We start from the raw sequence: 11131 nt of genomic DNA, 5'->3' as shown, positions 1-11131 counted from the left end.
TTTTTTAAACATTTTGAATCATATGTGAGAAAACAAGGTTAGATCATAAAATGGGCCATATTACTAATTTTCAATGTTGTTTCTCTGAAAAGCTATTTGGGACACCAAGTATATGTGACATGTCCTTCATAAATAAGCATGAAAGGCTTATCATTTCACTAATTCTGAATCACATAGAAAATAATAGAAACAATCTTACTGATTGCTTGTCATTAGGAGACTCTTACAGTGCGAGAAACAACGAGCCCTCTCTGGGGGAGGACCTGTCCTTTCTGTGGTCTTTCATAGGGCACCTCCTCTGGGATGGAGGCAGCAGGAGTTCTTGGCTGCTTTCCCAGTGTGAGCGAGGTCTTATGCATGAGTCTGTGTCTTGTTAAACATTTTTCCAAAGCTCACCACACGATCCATGTTTTTCAAAATGTTACACTTAAGAGCAACGCAGTATGGACTGCTTGACTTGTCATGGATTCTTAGACATCTCGTTGTCTCTGGAGGTATTTTCCTCCAGATCATGGCTTGAATTCTAACAATTACATTCCAAGTCGATTATTTTTAATGCTTGAATTTCAGCACAGAAAGCATTCATGACCATTTGTCATCATTGATGTGTTCCATGAATAGGAGTCTCCCTGTCAGGAGGCGGATCAAGGTCAGTCCCGGAGGCAGTAAATACCTGATGGTTAAGAGCCCAGGTTCTGGAGTCCAAATGACTCAGGCTCGAATCCTGACTCGACCACCTAACAGCTGTGTGGTGCTGGGCAAGTCAGCACCCAGAGTCTCGGCTTCCTCATCTGTAAGGTGGGGTTCATCATAGCACCTACCTGGGAGGGCTGTGGTGAGGACTCCATGAGCTAATGAAGATAAAAGCGTGCATCCCCATGTCTGTTGCAGGTAAGTGCACTGAAAGGTCAATTGTTGATACAGCTAGGATTGGTAACAATATCCACACATCTTGGATGAAATGGGCTGGAAGTTGCCTTAGAGCTCAGGATGTTTTTAGATCAGAGCTGGAAGGACTAGGGTTAAAGTACAGTCTGGCAGTGAGTGAAAATGAAGGAATCCAGAGCCTCATCAGTGGTGGTGATGTATCTGAAGAATTGAGGCATGGGTGGACCTTGAGTCTAGAGACAGGAGGCTCTGGGAGCAGGCGCTCTGTGTGTCTCCAGCACTCCAGAAAGGGAGGCACGAGCATTTCTGACCTCTGGAATAGAGAGGCATTTTCCCTCTAGGACCCTTCCTTGCTAAGGCCACGGTTTTATGACAGATTCAGTTTCCCAAGAACCCTGTTATCCACAGACAGGTAACTAGATGGAGAGTATGCATGTTGTAGCAGTGGAAAATGATGATGGCCCCACTGTAAATAGTCATTCTTCTTAACTACTCAGCCTCTTCTGGAGTTAAGGGAATATGAATTAGTGCCCCAAACTAGTTGATCCCAGTGTATAGATGAGGCAGAATGTCTGGGCCCCCATAGTTGATCCACAGGCCTTGGACTAAAATGATCACCCACTTTTCCCCAATTCACACTCACTAGGTACAGCCTCCAAGAAGCCTGCCTGTCATCCTAGCGTCATCTTTGGCTGATCTCAACCCATCTGCAATCTACATCCAAAGCAGATGCTGACAACACGTTTGGACTTTAGAGGCTTGAGTATGATGGAAAATTGTATGCTGTCTCCAAGATTTCATAACAATTTTTTAGATAGGAGATCGTTTTTATAAAGATACCATATTAATCAGGTGGATCAAAAGATATAATTTTGATGATTAATTAATAAATTTAAGAGACCTCCTTATCCTGTGTGTCCTGTTTTGGCCCACTTAGTGGATCACTCAGATTCAAACCTTAAGAAAGAGGCATCCTGGGAGGTGCTCAGAGCTTGCGGACTTTGCTTCTGGGCTGCCCTTGTCATTGGCAAGCCCCACTCCCTCCTTCTGACCCGCTTGCTTGGTGTCTTTTCACCCTCTCTGCTCCCCACTCCAATTGGTGCACATACACATTAAGTGTCTTCTGGTTTTTTAAGATTTGGCCCTTCAAGACCAGTCTTTCTTCTTTTCATCTTGATATAGTTATACCCCCAGAAAGCTCACTTTTCCAACCCTATGGACAGCTGGCCAGACTGCCCCAGCCAAAGGGGTCCTGCCTCATAGGTCCCTTAACCACAACCAGAAGGCTCTTGGGCAATGAAGGAGGAGTTTACATGGGTAGCAAAGGGGCTTTAGCCCATGTAACCACTCAGAGGTAAATGTACATGATTTTACAAGTGTACAAAAATGTAATTCATGCTTAATGAAAAAGGCTTTGAGAATAAATACCGTAATTTGGTGGTGGGGATGTAGGGTGATGCCTAAACATGTTTTGCACCAGCTCTTATCAAGATTCTCTTATATGTTAATAAGTACTTCCTAAATACAAGTGTGATTTTGGATACTCCTTGTCCATCTGAAAAATTTTCAGCTTCCTTTTCATCTGAAGATGGCAGACTCACCCATATATGTCTAGAGTTCGCAGAAGTACTTTCACATACAGGCATTCACCTGATCTTCTCAAACACTGCATAGACTGGAGTATTGGCAGGTACACCCACATCCTCTAGACTTTGACAACAAGAGTCTCAGCCCCTGATCTCTTAGCGAGTATTTGATTCTCTCTTGGGTAGGAAAAGGCACACTAAGATGGTCCAATATTTCATATAACTGGTTTTTTTTTAACTTTATGGGTGCACAAAGAATTTCCATTCAGTGCTGTTTTGAACAATGACTAATTTGGAACATCGCTATCTAGAACCATTCCACAGATTCCATGTCATGTAGGAGAGGCCATGTCCTAACAAGAGCTTCCAGAGCTTCTGGCATCTTTGGAAAGAATAAGGAGCTCAAGATCAAGTTTGCTGTGAGTTCTGCACTAAAGTACTTCTATAAGAGCTATGGTACAGGGTTTTAGTTTTTTTGGTTGTGTGTGTGTGTGTTTGTTTTTAAGCCTATATTCTGGATTCTGTAGACCTGGGTTCAAGTCTTTGTTCTCCTACGACACTTTTGGGAAAATCTTTAAACTTTTGTGAGCTTTAATTCCTTATATACCAAATGTGGATAATGAAAGTATCAAACTCATAGCATTTTTGTAAGGATCAAATGAGATAATATACTTCATAAACTACAAAGTATCATAGAAATATATATCTTTATTATTATAGGAGACTCCAGGGTTGGTTCTCTTTCCTTAACAATTGCTGCACGGTTCGTTTTTTAAACGGTGAGTAAATGTAGATGCCAAAGCTTCACCTGAAATTGATTTTGACAATAGCTGTTGAACATCAGGTCCTGGGAAGGCTCTGAACTTAAGATCCTCAGAATTCTGCCTCTTATCTACCCTTAAGTCCTATTTTCTTAAAACTCAATAAATCCCATCACAACAGACTGCTCTGCACACACCTCATGGCCCATTTGCTTTCCTCTGAGTCAGCTGAGTCTCTGAAATATTAGGCTTTGAAAAGAAGACACCATATGAGTCATGTAACAGGTGCCAGAAAGTGAAAAGTCACAAGGGAGCCTTTGAGAACTGGCTAAAGCCTCCCAGACTTCCCCGGCAGCCTGCCAGTGAAGGCCAGTCCCGACGTCGCAGCTGAGCGTTCCCCAGGAACACCAGACAGCAGCTCCCGGGATTATGTTTCTGGAGGTCCTTTCAAGTGTGGGGCTCCCTAGGATATTTGTCGATTAGGCACAGGCAGGTGTTCGCTCTCACTGCATCTAAAGTACACTTCCAGGGAATGGAGTTCCAGAAGTGAGGAGTCTGCAGGCTCCTCAAAGGTCAAAGGAGAGGGTGCTCCCGGAGCAGAGGAGACCTGAGTTTACTCCGTGTGAGTCATGGCACCTTTTCCAGATGTCATCATTGGTGTATTTGCATGCAAAACAAGAAGAAAGGGATGGACAGGACCATCTTTAGAATCTTGCTAAACTGCAGGTAATAAATGTTTGCTTCTTAACAAGTACTTTCAGATCATTGAGTCACAGAAATTCTGATCAAGTTTTTTCAACTTGTCTCTCCTATTTGAGGGTTTACCAAAAGTCAGAGAAATCCCCTGGGACATTATCGGGCAGGACAGTGAAACATCATTGTCATTATTATTTTTATTAGCATTTCCTCTTCCCAGACTTGCAAAATTAATTAGCAGGGTTACCCTTTGACGAGCCAACCTGAGAGCATTTAAGAAATGCTGTAATACTCTTTGATCTCAGTAACTCCCCCAGCAGCTCACCGTGTTGCCAGAAATCTCACCCTTAGGCCCTCTTTGTTTCCTATGAAAATACAGAGTCTGACGAGAGTTAGCACAAGGTTTCAATATGAGCAACTGGGAACAAATGAGCTTATGAAATCCTTCCCACTGGCTGGGACAACTCCCTGTCACAGTGCTTGTATGGGGAGTTTAGGAGGTGTGGTGAAGACCGCCTGGAGGGCAGCAGGGGCTTGTCTTAGACCCGCTGCCTGTAGGCCAGAGCCTTGCCCCGAGAGCTCTTCGTTGTGAGGGCTGGGGGAAGAGCGAGGTGCTTTCAGAGATCTTAGATGTGATGCCAGCAAATCGCTGTCTACATGTTGAATAGAAGATCCACCCAAATTAGATCAAAGTAGAAGCATACACCTGAAAGAAGTGATAAGGCTGTTGGGCCTGTTGCACATGCAGCCAGCAGTGTGTGTGTTGGTTAATGTCGAGCAACAAGCTTTCTCAGGGCAGAGACGGAGCACCCTGGTTTGTAATGTGTGCTACTTTCTCTGGTATAAATTCTCCCACCATGGCTGATTCAAGCTGCCAGTAAGACCTTATTGAAAGCAAAGTAGGAGACAGATGCCCACGACCTATGTTCCTGAGCTGGCTCAAGCTGGTGGCCACCCCACCGCCCCTCAACTGCATGATCCAGGTGAGTGCATTATGTCATACAGCTGTTGCTCATGCTAAATGATGCAAAGCAGTCAGCTCCACTGCCTCAGTGCCGCAGCCGTGAGGCTGGGCTGCTGGAAGCTGGAGTTACTTTGGCTTTTCATGGAACAGACACACCCCTGTACTTCCACAGCTTATCCATCTACTCCAGCCAGCCCAGTGCCTTTCTGAGACTTCACTTTCTTTACAAAGCTGCCTATGGTGAGCATGTTGATGACATTTAAAGTAGATGAAGATGTCAATTCAAAGGTTTCTATGTTTAGAAACCGTGACTTGACCCAGGCAGGTGCCTTCTAGTAATAGCAGTTGTACAGCCTTAAGCATGGTGAGAGGCTGATACCAGACACTTAGGCCTCAGAGTCAAGGCAGCAGGCTGTAGACCCAGAGTTCCAGGAAGTGGAGGAGAAATCCTCCTCGTCCTGAGGCTCCCAGTGATGGCAGCAGAACCTGGCCAATGGCATAGACCAGGGGACACGACAGCTGGGAACCTGAATGGGTGCATGATCCTTCTGGCCAAGGCTTCTCCTACTGGGCCCAGAGACACAGTGTGAAGGACAATTCCCATTCTAGTTTTATGAGTTTGAGCAAGTCACTCAACCTCTCTTTGCCTTCATTTCCTCGCCTATAAAATGGCATAACAAGACCTTTCTTATTTACTTCAGCAGAGTTATTGTGGGGATCAAATGAGAAAACAGATATGATCATGCCTTATAAACACAAAAGCATTATTATTCACCATGGTTATCCCAGGGTTTTATGGAAGGGAGAAGCAAGGGTGTAGGAAACCGGATGAGCCCAAGGAAGGACACTGCACAGTCTCCAGAAACCGGATTTGCTGTTTATGTGATTTGGGTGGTACCATTTTCATAATGGTAATAGTAACAGCTCAAATTTAATAAGCATTTATGTTCTAGGCACTCTACTAAAATGCATTTATTTTTTTAAAAAGGACGTTCACAGGGGAAGGCACCAAGAACAGGAAGGTCAACAAGGGCGCACAGCAAGTGTCCTTGTGTCTTAACACACCGCATCCGCTTCAGAGTCCAGTCAGAGCCAGCCAAGCTTTCTCTGACAAGGGAATGTCTCCCAGCTCAATATTTTAATAAACGCTTTTGATGCTGCCTTCAGACATTCTCCCTCAATCCCACAGCAGGCAGGGCTTTGCTAGGAGTTGGGAAACATGGATCTTTAGAATTTTTTGTGTCATCCGGAGATTAGAATGGGTATTTATCATTGGGTTTTCAATGTAAATATTTTTTCCTTAGAGTCTGAAAAAAAATCTAGTGAAATAATGTTAGGTTTATCAGATAATGTTGCAAAATGTAGGGTGATCAGCCTTTAGAATTTTTGGTTCATATTCATTTGTTGAAGACTTCATGTCCACCAGGTTGTTTATTAGGCATAAAGGGTAGACCAGAAATACAGTGTGTACTTGTACAGACTGTGGTTGGGGAGAGGGGGAGAAAACTGATAAATATAATAAGGCACACAAACAGCAAACATCCTTAATGTGTATACATTGCCCAAAAATGCCTAAGAAGAACGCTGTTGCCAATTTTTTGTTTATATAAAGCCAGTTTATCTTTTTGCAAAGTATGACTTTATAGAAAGGTAGATTAGGAATATAATCTTTCCCCCATGACATATTTTATTCCTATGCATTTTTACTGTCAACAATTTTTTGAATGGGCAAAGGGTTTCAAAATAACCTAATTTCCCATTTTGAGAAGAGAGAATGCAAACATCCTACAAAAAACCTATCTTTAAGAAGGGACTCTGATTTATAGTTGCATGCAGTCAGTCTGCTCAGAGGTGAGGTTGTAGAATGGGAGTCTACACCCTCGGGGCAGGTGCTTCATTCCTGACTGGAGTCATCTACAGGAAAATGAAGATTGAATAGCACTGATCATAAGTATTTGAGGGACCCTGAGTATTTTGGGGCTGGATTTCAACAAAGAGGGATATGCCCAGGGAAGTGTTGGGGAATCTTATAGCCTTGCCCCTTTGATAGCAAAATGGTCCAGATGGAAAACTGTATAGCCCCTGGCCTAGACCCACTGCAGAGAAAATCCTATCTTCTTTTGAGGAGGACCAAGGACTCTGGCTCCACTGGCAGGCTGAGCTATCTCCTAAATCCTCTCTTGCTCCCTTCAGCCACGAGGCATGTTTAGCCAGTGCCCAGAAACAGCTGAGCCTTCCAGTGTCTCTGTCTGTAGAGATAAAATTAAGTCAGATGAGGAACCATCTTCAAGTAACTCACAGTCAACCCAACCCTCTGATCAGTTCATTGTGCGCCTTAGTCTTGTAGCTTGTTTATTTACATGTTCCCAGAAGAACACCATGACCCTGGAGAATGACTCATTTATTGTCGGCTAGTATTGTGTTATGAGAGTGAGAAGGCAGATAAGAGGTGCTTTGCCATTGCTGGGCACAAAGAAAGTGCTTCCTAAATAGCGTGTTATGCAGCCGTGTGTGATCGGCCTCATCCTCCCTCCCACCCCCAGGCAGGCTGGCGAGGCAGGCTGTGGAATCCGGCTGCAGCTGCTGCCACTGTTCCAGGGGCTCACAGGCAGCACATTCCATGTCCATCCCTGGAGAATCATCTATTTCTCACTCTCTGCACAGCCGGTTTCAAGGTATTGGGTTGGACAAGGAAAACAAGGTGCTCTGATGATCAGCATACATCTTTTCAGCACACTTATATAAGAACTGAATCTCAGAATTACTCTGAGAAATTAGATACTGTATATGAATTTCTCCAAATGCTAATTATGTAAGGACATGACATTGCCTTCTTTATAAGGCGGAATAAAAAGAATTTTAGATGGTTGGTGTCAACAGAGTCAGTCAGTAAAAAGAGCAAAGAAGAAGACACTGACTGTTCAGCAGCGAGCACCTATGTCCAGCCCCACTGAGGGAGACAGTGTTTTGGATAGAATGAGAATGCAACTGATCAGTAAAGAAACTCTCAAGATTTATTTAGATTTTTTTTATTACTTAAAAATGTCAACAGATCTTATTCCTGAAAACAAATTTATTCGTAACCATTACACAAATATTCTATCCCTTAAATGAGCATACTAATCAATCACTTGGACAATGTCCAAATAATCTAGTCAGGTTTAGCTGGATATAGTAAACACTGTGATTATGGCTAAATTTAATCTCATTAGCTACACTACTTAAAACAAAACAAAAAAACAAAATACAGAGGTCATCCCCTTCAGGACTGAGTACATTTTCCAAAGGTGTGGGACCCCAGGTGTCCCCTCACCGTGCTGCATTCCCCTTGAAGCTCTCTCATGACACCAGCCTGCCTCGCACCCTGAAGACCTGGGACACCCTCCAGTGGTTGCTTCTCCCTGCCCACTAAGGCACAGAAGGCCAACATGCTCCTCCCCTGGCAGTCGCCCTGCCACTCTCAGTGGGCATGCATGTGAAGTGCTACTTGTCCTCGGTGCCTGTAGGAACTTCAGATTTAACTGCAAGTGCTGTGAAAAGCAGCCGATGCCTGGAAGAGGCAGTGGTAGGGGGATGAAGGATGTGGAACACAGCGTAAGCTGCTCATAATGTGAGTCATCTTCACCCTCACACTGGGGAAGGAGGATGAGGAAGACAGTAAGACAGGTGGGAAAGCACATGGAGCCCTTTTGGGCAAATGGAGGCAAGAATGAATGTCTGACCTCCCCGAGGCATTCCTGTCACAGCTCCATGGGTCCACCTCTCTAGGAGGGGCATAATGACTTCCCAGATCTTTCTCATTCTTGGAAGCCTCAGCAGAACACCTGAGAATCTCCTCCAAGGAGGGTCCACCATGACTCTCTAGACATATCTCAGTCCACTGGACTCCTCAGCAAACATGCACACAAGGAGAACATATCAACATTTCCCATATGCCTCTCTGCCGAGGAGAGGTAATCATGACTTTCCAGACCTGTCTCCCCCCAGCAGGGGGACCGACCGTCACTGTTCAGGTACACGTCAGTTCAGGCGGGCTCTGGACTCCGCAGATATACTTCTTTGCAAACAGGAGAACCTGCCATGATTCCCCGGTCTGGTCTTTTACTGTCCACCATTTCCTGCCCAGAACCAAAAGCAGTGAGGGAGCAGAAAAAGCCTCCATCAAGTCTACTTTTCGGGAGGCTGAGGACCCTCTCATCAGTCACTCCCAAAGGAGAGTAAATACCAGCATATGGGGAAGAAAGCAGTCAGTAGATGCAAGACTGGAATCTGGGAGTATCCTCCTCCTCAGAGAACAACTAGCAGCAGAGAGAGCATCAATGGAATTTGGCCGGAAAGACCACTGGTGTCAACAAGATTCTGCATTTTCTGAACAAAAACTTGGGGTTAATAAATGCCAGTTCTATCTGACTCTTCAAACAAGAAGGTGAATTACCCACACATGCCCATGGGAAAAGGCAAACCAAATGCTCCAGAAATCAGCCAAGTGGTCTGCAGCTCAGCCAGTGTTGGACAGGGTCATGGTGGAGATGAAGATGTGAATGAAAACCAGCACTCTGAGCTATAAAATAACCAAGCAGAGAAATTTATCTGTGGGCTCCAGATTCCCCCTTCTCTTCCAGATTGGCTATCTGGTTGCCCAGGGCACCATGCCCTGCCATCGCTTCATTTCTGCTCAGGAACAGAGGATTGAACCCCCATATGGGTGCACAAAGTACCCACTGATGGCCACTGAGCCCTACAATCCTGTCTCCTTCAAGGTGTCAAGCAGACCGGCTGGCCAGGAAGTTTTGGACACAGTGGAGTCATTTCCCCTCCATTCCCACTTCAAGAGGGAGAAGCCACCATGTCACCTCCTGCTGTGAGGGCTCCACTCTTCCTGATAAATAACATTCCCTTGGCCATCACTGCTGCAAATGCTTCCTCCCACCTCCCAGGCGGTCCTACACCCTCAGAGCTCCCTGCACTCCTCTGTTACCTCTCCAGCTCTTCAGTCTAATCTTGGCATTAGAAATCCACCACCAACCTCTGGGAACTACTCCCAGCTCCTGGGATTCATCCTTCATCAGCTGATGTTCACACCCAGGCCCAGAAGTCCACCCACCACTCCTCAAGTCAGCCTGGGCTCCGAGGCCTGCCAGCTTCTGATTCATCCTACAGCTTCTGGCTTCCACTCCAGCCTCTCAGAAGGCATCCCACTGACCCAAGAGTACACAGTGATTCCTGACTCCCAACTGGGAAGTCCCCAGGGGTCATTAAGGTTCCTGGAAACATGCCTCCCTTTCTTTCCAATGAAAAATTCTGCCCTTTCCCCACCAAGTTTTCTTCCTTCTGATTTTCTGTATTTTCCTCCACAGGAAAGTTTTGGTGATTTTGTATAGGGAATCAATCACTGCATCTCCAGAACTTGTTACACAGATTTTGCACACAAACCCACAGTGGTATGAATAACATTGCCGTAACAAAAGAAACATCATAAACTGCTAAATAAAAGAGCCCGTACTATGTTATATTAAAACTACAATTACAGGCAGGCAAAGAAACATTAATAAAAACAAACAAGGAACAACATGTCAAATAAGGAGGAAGAGAATGAGGAGAAGCAGGGATCTGATTTATGAGTACAGGGCAGTGAAAGTGCCCCAGTGCCCAGTTCCTGTGAGGAACAGGTGGGGCCCTCGGCAGGTGGGTCAGGCTGAGACTCTCAATGGCTGTGTGCACTCCCCGGGGTGGGGTGGGGGGGGTTAGAGTCTCTTTCTGTTTCTCAAGCAAAGATGAGCTTTCTCAGATGTGACAGAGAACTTCTGTTTATCATTTAAAATAAAAATTCTAATCCCTTTATTTTTGTGAAGCTCATGGTGTATGACACGTTTTTATAGATAATTTCAAGAAGCCCTAAAATAATGTGTGGGAAACAGTGATAGCTCATAAATTGTTGCAGCTATTAACTACTTGCCCAGTGAACTCTTCCTGGATAAAAACAAAACACAAAAAACTGGTTTCACCACCTATTAAAACCCCAGCCTATTAAAAACTTAGTGTTGCCTGTGAAGCTTGGGAAAGCAGCTTACACTGTTGCTGTTTGAAATGAACTTGAATTAAAGGAATCTTTGGCATTTTTCTGAACCCACACATGATGGGCTGCATTTTTTGGTTGTTTTCTTTTCTTTCTCCTCCCCCTCCTCCTTCATTGCTCTAGGACCTGGGGCCGCAGGGGTGAACATCTGGGCATGGTC

Source organism: Manis javanica, chromosome 6, assembly GCF_040802235.1.
Source record: "Manis javanica isolate MJ-LG chromosome 6, MJ_LKY, whole genome shotgun sequence".
Taxonomy (NCBI): domain Eukaryota; kingdom Metazoa; phylum Chordata; class Mammalia; order Pholidota; family Manidae; genus Manis; species Manis javanica.
The sequence above is the reverse complement of the archived record's forward strand: the minus strand, read 5'-3'. Positions refer to the sequence as shown.